Source organism: Myotis davidii, unplaced genomic scaffold (assembly GCF_000327345.1).
Source record: "Myotis davidii unplaced genomic scaffold, ASM32734v1 scaffold98, whole genome shotgun sequence".
Taxonomy (NCBI): Eukaryota; Metazoa; Chordata; class Mammalia; order Chiroptera; family Vespertilionidae; genus Myotis; species Myotis davidii.
Window position 1 is genome coordinate 887,230 of NW_006294654.1, and position 9,316 is coordinate 896,545.

Here is a 9,316-nt window from a genome sequence, read left to right on the forward strand (position 1 = left end):
TATTCATATAAAAAAATAAGAAAATAAGTAAAATGAATTTAAAAAAACTGCCCTTAATTCAATCATTCAGAGAGAATCCTTGCCTCAGTTTCACATTAACATTCCAGATATTTTTGTAAGCATCAATAATAAATACCTGTGTTACATATCTTAAAAATTAGATGCATGCTATCAATGTTATTTTGAAATCATTTCTTTATATTAATATACAATTAACAACTTTTTATTTAATATTAAGTATACATTCATATTATCATTTTAGTATTTAAATAGCATTTTATTTTTTATATATACTCTGGTTTCTAACCAATCTCCTACTACTGAATAATTTAGGTGTTTTCAATTATTCACAGCTATATACAATGCTGTGATGAACTATCCTCTATATATCTTTGAGATATATAGCCAATTAAACAATTAGCATAAATCCCTTTAAGTAAAATTGCTGGACTAAAGGCTTTTACAAATTCCCATAAATTGGCAAATTGTACCAAATTATCCTCTTACCAGCAGCATATAAGAATATCTATTTCTCTATCCATCTTTATTTTATTATTTTTTAATCCTCACCTGAGGATATTTTTTTTCATTGATTTTTAGAGAGAGTGGAAATGAGAGAGGGAGGGAGGGAGGAAGGGGGAGAAAGAACAATGTGAGAGAGACACATTGATTGGTTGCCTCCCACACGAGCCCCAACTAGGGCAAGAGATCAAAACCTGCAACCCAGGTACAATAATTGATCAAGCAGACAAGAAATTAGTAAGGCTATAAAAGACTTGAATAACTCAATTAACAAGTTTGTCTAATACACATAATGTAGAACCTTGCACCCAAAAATACGAGATCACAATTTCAAGCACACGTGGGACATTTATAAAGACTGATCACATACAAAGACATAAACAATGTTCTAAATGATATATGGTGAGCTACATCATGTTATGTTTATGGATGGTAAAACTCAATACTGTGAAGATGAAAAAGTAACCTCAAATTAACTATATATTTACTACAATTCCAATTAAATTTGTTGTTTAGAATTTGATAAGTTGAGCTTAAAATTCAAATAGAAGAGTAGGTAAAGGACTAAATTCTAAATAACAAGGTAGATCGATTTGATGCACTAGATATCAAGATGATTATACAACTAGTGACTTGATAACTTTTACATTGCTACAGGAGTAGTAGATAAGTTAACCAAATAGCCCTGAGAAAGTCCAAGGCGTGTAATAAAACCTGACACACATCACAGGTGTCATTAATATCAGTGGAAAGAGAACATTCAGAAGAACTAACAGAATAAAAAATATATTTGCTTAAAAGCCTCAGAGGCCTAGAAAGTAATCAAGAAATATCAGACCAGAATCTTGGAAAAAGACGAATCTAGAGAAGTGAGCCTATATTTGGGGCCACTCTCTCCACGGAGATATTTGCTGATTCTGGAGGTGGCAGCTGAGAGGATAAGGGGGTTAGGGCCCTAGTGAACAATCATTGCTTTGCACTATGGCTATGCACTAGGGGTGAGGGTATGCCCAAGTAAGCAGGCACATGCAGGGCCTACAGCTCAGCACTGAGCCACCAGAAGGGCTAAAATGAAAAAGGCTGACAATGCCAACAGTTGGCAAAGATGGGAAGTGACAGAAACTTTCAGACATTGCTTGTGGGAGGATAAATTAGTACTTTGACTTTGGAAAACACTTTCGCTCCATCTACTAAAGGTGAAGATATATATTCTTTATGTGCCCGTGATTCTACTCCTAGGCATATATCCAACAGGAAGTACATGTGTGCCAAGACACATGTACCTGGTATTCACAGCAACATGATTTGTGATATCCTCACTCTGGAAACATACCAAGAGTCCACTCATAAGAGAACAGATACACAAACTGTGGTATTTTCATGCAGTCGACTACTACATGGCAATGTATATAAGTGAATTATGTAGAATATAGAATGTATATACCTTACAAACATAATGTTGAGTAAAAGAAACAAGACATAAGAGTTTATGTAAGTTAAAATAGCATACTGTCTAGAATATTCTAAAAACACACTGTTTAATTCCTTTTGTATAAAAGGGAAACACACTGATTCTTTATTCACTCAACCAAATCAACCAAAACTAGACTATAGTGTTCAAGGATGCATATTTAAGTGTTAAAATGAAAGACAAAAGCAAAGAAGTGTTCACCTTAAAGGACAGTGGCCCCCGGCCGGGTAGGGGCACCAGCAGGGTGTCAGTGGTCCTGGCAACGTTCTGTTTTGACACCCGGTGACATTTTGTGATGTCAGTGTGCTGCACATTTTTATGTAAATGTATATATTTCATAATTTAAAAGGTTGAAAAACCATCAGTGAAGATGAACGATGAATTTACTATTCAACAGATGGTGCTGGGAGAACTGAACAGAAATATGGCAAAAAATTGTAAATTCTTACTTCCCATCATACACAAAAATCAAGTACAGGCGCACAGAAAGCCTATGGAAAGCAAAACCTTGTAACTTTTAATAGGAAATAAAGGATCTATCTTCATATTCTCCTTGAAGAAAATACAATAGTATAACTAATAAAGGAAACGCCACTCACTGGAAGGTAATTTCTATATGTATAACCAGCAAAAAACAGTCACCAGAATATGATTAAAATTGTGTCTCTATCTCTTAAAAAAAAAGACAACTCTGTTTGGGGTTGGAGTAAGGGGGAGAATGGGCAAGGATAAAAAAAGGTAATTTGCATTAAAAATGTGATTGAATGAGAAGTATGTGAAACACAGTAGGGCTTATTCACAAAATGGAATTAAACGGTGGTCTAAATAAATGAATAAGAATCCTGTGTAGCAACCCCGAAAAAAATCTCAAAAGCAATGCTGAGAAATGTATCAGGGAAGGTTACACAAGGTCTTTAATTATACCTGTGTCACTTTCTTTCCGTGAAAATAAAGATTTAAAGCAAATATGTCAAAATTGTAAGTTCTCTATAATTTTATACTTTTTTTTGTTTCACTGAAAGTGTTTATAAAAACAGAAGTAGGCCGGCTGGTGTGGCTCTGTGGTTGAGTGTCGACCTATGAACCAGAAGGTCACAGTTCGATTGCCAGTCAGGGCACATACCCAGGTTGCGGGCTCAATCCCCAGTGTGGGGCATACAGGAGGCAGCCAATCAATGATTCTCTCTCATCATTGATGTTTCTCTCTCTCTCCCTTCCTCTGTGAAATCAATAATAAAATATATATTTTAAAACAAAACAAAACAGAAGTAAACAAAATCCACTTCCCTAGCTATTCTCAGTTTTATTCTTACATCAGGTGGTGTGTTTAGGCCACACAATATTGGCTCACCACAAACACTGATATTATGGCAACAACTTACACTGAGGGAAGCTTAAACAGCCCTTATGAATTCTAATATTTGGTTTCCTGGAGGAATACTATCATGGGATTTAATTTTGTGTCATGGATATAATTTTTAATAGCATCTCTTAATGAAGTTGCAGGAGACACTCAGGCTCAGTACCAGGAGAAGCTGACTTTCAAAAAAAAACAAAGCACAGTGAATCTTGTAACAGAGCATGATTACCTCCTTAAATTGGATGCTAAGAGACGCTGACTAAATTTTAGACTACCACAGGAAAGATACCTGGTTGTGTTACTTTTATTTCACTTCTTAATCTCATTCTCCAACCCTTACTGTCCTTTCATCCAGATTTTTCAGGTGATTTATTCTATCCTACTGCGTGTGTGCAGTTAGGAAAACACACAAACACAAACATATAACCATAAAAAATTTTTGATAGATTTTATTAAAACATACTACTTTGTTGATCAAAAAACACCATTAAGAGAATAAATGCCAACCTACAAAGTGGAAGATGTATACAATACATGTTATAAAAGGCTGACATCCAAAGATGTAAGGAACTCCTACAAATCAGTAAGAAAAAGATAATCAGAAAGAAAAATGAACTAAATTGGGAAATAGCAGAGCTGAAATTCCAATCTAAAGTCTTACTTTGTTTTACTTAAGAAAAAAATATAGTTTCAGTTATTTGTGATGCTATCATCTAGCAACAATGACTATCACAGTTTACACCTTGGTCTTGGTATAAAATCTTACAAATTATTTTCTTTTGGGGGGCTAATAACCTTCCCTAAAGTAATTCTGCATATATAATTAGTTGTAATTACAGAAATCAGATTACACTAAACATACTATTTTATAATATAATTCATTTTTAAATGTTTTTCTTGATTTCAGAGAGAGGAAGGAATAGGGAGAGAGGGCTAGAAACATCAATGATGAGAGGAAATCATCGATCAGCTGTCTCCTGAACACACCCCCTACTGGGGATTGAGCCGTGACCTCTAGGTTCATGGGTTAACATTCAATCACTGTGCCACACCAGCCAAGCCATAACTCATCTTTTAAAAAAAGTATTGCACAGATTATATTAATATGGGTTCCATGTAAAGTCTTTAAAAGATTTCCAATACACATCCATACAAAAAGTGCCCATGTGTGTGCCTGCTTCCCCCACCCTCTTACCAGTATTAAGGTCTCCGGTTCAGACTCATAAATGGGGATCAGAAAACTTCCTTCTAACTTCCTTCAGTGCAAATGAAGAAATGGAGAAAGAATGAAATAATGGAGGAAAGAGAAACGGTGAGTAATGAAAAGGGCAAGGAAAGGAGTTTCAAACAGGAACTAGTGGCTAAATGAACAAAGGAATGAGGAAATGGAAAAGGGGTTACATATAAAAAAGTAGGGCGTCTTTCAGGAATATCTTTGCTAACCAGGCCATGAATCCGAGGCAAGTATACCAAAGGCTGAGAAGCAAAATGTAGTTTCTGATTTCATAATCTGATTAAGAGTCAATAAAGGAGGGTTAGAATCAGTCTAATTGAGACTGGAGAGTTTAACCTAACCCGTGGTCGGCAAACTGCGGCTCGCGAGCCACATGCGGCTCTTTGGCCCCTTGAGTGTGGCTCTTCCACAAAATACCACGTGCGGGTGCACATACAGTGCAACTGACACTTTGTGGCCCATGCGCAGAAGTCGGTTTTCAGCCTGGGCAAGTCTATTTTGAAGAAGTACTGTTGATATTTGGCTCTGTTGACTCATGAGTTTGCCGACCACTTACCTAAGCTTTTACCTTTAACGACACTTAAAAGTTTCCTTTAGCCATTTCCTTTGGAGTTCAAATTTCTTTTACCCCTCAATTTTTAGTCAGTTTTACCTTCAAAGCTGAATTTTATGTGGAAAAAAAAATTCCCAGAGCTCACTTAGAGTTTTTAGAGCAGAACGAAGTACATGTTTCACACGTTTAAAGAAAATGTTCAAACTTTGGCTACAGCTGAATGACTTCAAAATGGCTTCATTTTAAAACCAAAGTAGAGGCAAAATATCCAAGGGAAATGCATAATTTAGACTATTTGTTTTACGACAGTTCAAAATCCGATGAGCAATACAGGAATTCTGATTACTGGTGAAGTCTTCTGTGACCTGTGAGAATAATAATAAGAGCTTAGGGGCAGAGGAGAGGTATCTCAACTCCTTCTTCAAAGGGCGGATTTTCATTCTGCTTCCATGCTCCTGGCCATGTCAATAGCTCCTCTCACTTTTCCTCTGAGTTTGTCTCAGATTTCTGGAAGAGGCTGGGAAAGGAGGGAGGGAAAGCTGGCCTGGAATAGCAGGGAAGGGAGCCCTGGGGACCTTTGACCATGGTTCTTAATCTCTCCATGTTGCATCCCTAACACATACCAGCAAGCCTGGCTCTAACTTCACAGGGAGGGCAGCGGGTGAGGTTCAAATCAGTGACGGGTTTAAGCGCATTTTGAACAGGTATAAAGTGCTTAAGGTATTATAAAGGTCTATTCTCTTCTTTTACTATTTTTTTTAATATACTGAGCAATTTCAAGAATCAGGTTTGAAGGATAAATGGTTATGAGAACCAATATTCAGGAATCAATCTTGGTTAAAGGGGTCCTCGGGTATGAGAAATTCTCTTGATAGTTTCATAAAACTAAAACATAGCCGGTCTTGATAATTTCAAAAGGATTAACATAAATTAGAAGCACACATTCAAAAAAAGAAGTGGAGGAGAAAAAAGTCTAAGTCTTTGAGAATCTATAAAGTGGCTGGTCTGTAAGGCAGACCCTAGGCCAGTGATGGCGAACCTTTTGAGCTCAGCGTGTCAGCATTTTGAAAAACCCTAACTTAACTCTGGTACCATGTCACATATAAAAATTTTTTGATATTTGCAACCATAGTAAAACAAAGATTTATATTTTTGATATTTATTTTATATATTTAAATGCCATTTAACAGAGAAAAATCAACCAAAAAAGTGAGTTCGCGTGTCACCTTTGACACGCGTGTCATAGGTTCGCCATCACTGACCTAGGCCAACGTCTAAGGAAGCATCTTTGTATTAGCGCTCAGATATTCATGTAACAAAAATCCAGTAAAATAAAGACTAAAAGACAGAGTTTGGATACACACTGATAAACTGAAATATGTTATGTGGATGCCTTATTGTGTGCTCTGAAATAATATGTGCATGAAAGATTACAGTGAAATAGTTGGCTTCGTGCTGATGTGTTATCACAGGGAAAATCAGACAGCAAAGGGAATATGCAAATCAACAGAGCTCTACAACGCTAGTTATTTTTACCCATTATTTGATAATGTATTTCCTTCTTTGGAGAGAAAGAAAAAGAACAACAGAAATGCATTTTCCAAAGTCTAGGAAGGCTGAGAATTCAGACAGACAAAAGCAGATCTACAGAAATTTTGAAGATTAGTACAAAAACTTTTAGAAATATTAAAAGCAAAAGCAATAGTCTAGCATACTTCCCATAGTAGCCTTGACAGGTGGTCTGCAATGTGATTTTCCCCAGTTCCCCAGGATAGAAAAGGAGGCTGTCAGTACCCATTCACAGGTTTTTCTCACAAATATATACCAAGGGAGGTATAACAAAGTCTGCTTTGGATTAAAGTGATGAACTTCGGATTTCAAAACCAAGAACAGAATTTTGGGGGGGAATTATTTCAATTTTGTCTTACCACAAGCATACAATTTAAGGAAAACAGAATTCCATAGTTCCAAATTTCCTTAATGATTTAAGAAAGTAGAGAAGCAATGACATTTTCATATATTATAGTACAACTGAAATATATACATAATGTAACTACATCCCAATATTAAAAAGTACTTTGACAGTGTTTTCTAATTACCAACAGGGTCAACAGTGATGATTACAAATAATGGATGAAGTAATGAAAAAGCAGTATTTTTCTTACTATGCCTAATTTATCTGCCATAATACCATTAGGCTGACCTGATGTCTGAGAAATAAACAGCATAAAAATTATTGTTATCTCTGCCCTGGCCGGTGTGGCTCAGTATATGGAGCACCCATACACAAAAAGTTGGCGGGCGATTCCCGGTCAGGGCACGAACCCAGGTTGTGGGTTTTATGCAGTTGGAGGGTAGGCGGGAGGCAACTAATCAACGTTTCTTTCTCACATTGATTTCTCTCTCTGTCACTCTCTCAAATCATTTTTTAAAAAGACTTTTATCTCATAGAATTACAAGTGAGACTTTAAAAATATTCCCAAGTGAATAGGATGTCCTAATGAAAAACTAATAATTTATTTAATTTGTAGAATAATACATCACCATAGGAATCAAAAAAACTGTAGAAATATTTTTAGATGTACATAGTGCCTATACATTGAATGGTAAGTTATTGTGGAAAATGTAATTATGATATCTGATAACCAAAACAATGTCATTTTATTCTGATTAAAATGTAAAAGTATATACTATTTTATACAAAGACCTGATCTCCACTAGCAATGTTGGGTGAAAAATGGAATAAATGATTTGTAATGTTCAGATAAAGAAGTGGATTAACCAGAATTAGCTGAAGAGCTAAGAAATTTATTTTCTGCTTTGTAAATTTTAAAGTGGTAAATTGACCAGCATTAAATCACAACATTAATTTCTCTATAGATACAAAGCATTTATCTCATACATAATGTGTATTGATAAACACACTTTTCCTATAGCTATTATGTAAACAAATGACGTAAGAAATAAAATAATGTGTTTGTGTCTTACATCTTACAAAAGCATTACCTCATTTATGAGGTCTTTTAGGGCAAAGTAGATTTTTTTCTTTCTTCATTTTGGTATCTCTTTAGATTCCCTGGGACCCAGCACATAGTAGACAAGCCCTCAAAATATTTTTTGTCTTGATTCAACATTTAAAGACATCAGACATGTTGTCATATGTCTGCTTCTGAAATATGCAGTATGTTCAAAATATTACAACCAAGAATTATGGAACAATAAACCAACACCAATATAGATAAAGATAGAAATGCATACAAAGTAGTCATTTCCCCACCTCCCCATCTGCGGGAAACATGTTCCAAGATGGATGCCTGAAACTCTGGATAGTACCAAACCCTTATACACTATGTTTTTTCCTGTACACACATACTTATGATAAAGTTCAGTTTATAAGTCAGGCATAGTAAGAAATTAACAATAAAGTAGAAAAATCATAAAAGGGGTAATTTCAATACAAACACTGCAATACTTTGACAGACAGTCTTAGAACTGAGGTGCCTACTAAGTGACTAAGGGGTGGGGAGCATCTATAGCATGGGCATGCTGGACAAAGAGGTGAGTCATGTCCCGGGCAAGGACAGTGCAAGATTTCATCAAGCCACTCAGAATGGGGCCAGCAGCAACAGTGGCAGCAGGTAGCTGGGGGAAGGGAGGCGCCCCCAGTTGGCAGGTGCTAGGGACCCTACCCATCCACGAATTTCATGCACTGGGCCTCTAGTACTGTAATAAAAGTCATGTGAATGTGGACTCTCTAATTAGGTAGAAAACTTTCACCTTTTCACTTAAAAAAAAGGCTGTATTGCTTCTCTCTGACATATATGAACTGTCAGCATCACTCCTCTTGTGCTTTGGGGCCATTATTAAATAAAACGGGTTATTTCAATACGAACACTGCAACACTTTGACAGTCAGTCTTACAACTGAGGTGCCTACTAAGTGACTAAGGGTTGGGGAGCATTTATATCATGGATATGCTGGACAAAGAGGTGAGTCATGTCCCGGGCGAGGACAGTGCAAGATTTCATCAAGCCACTCAGAATGGTGCACAATTAATAACTTATAAATTGTTTACTGAGTTATTTCTGGAATTTCCTATTTGATATCTTTGGATGGCAACTAACTGCAAGTAACTGAAATCACAGAAAGCGAAACCTCAGATAAGGGAAGTGGTAC

General features: G+C 36.2%; 1 protein-coding gene across 1 annotated transcript in view; it reads right to left on the bottom strand.

Annotated features, from left to right (window-relative positions):
* Positions 1-9,316, bottom strand: part of GNAQ (guanine nucleotide binding protein (G protein), q polypeptide) — a 166,232-nt gene that overhangs the window by 45,140 nt on the left and 111,776 nt on the right. The window lies entirely within an intron of this gene.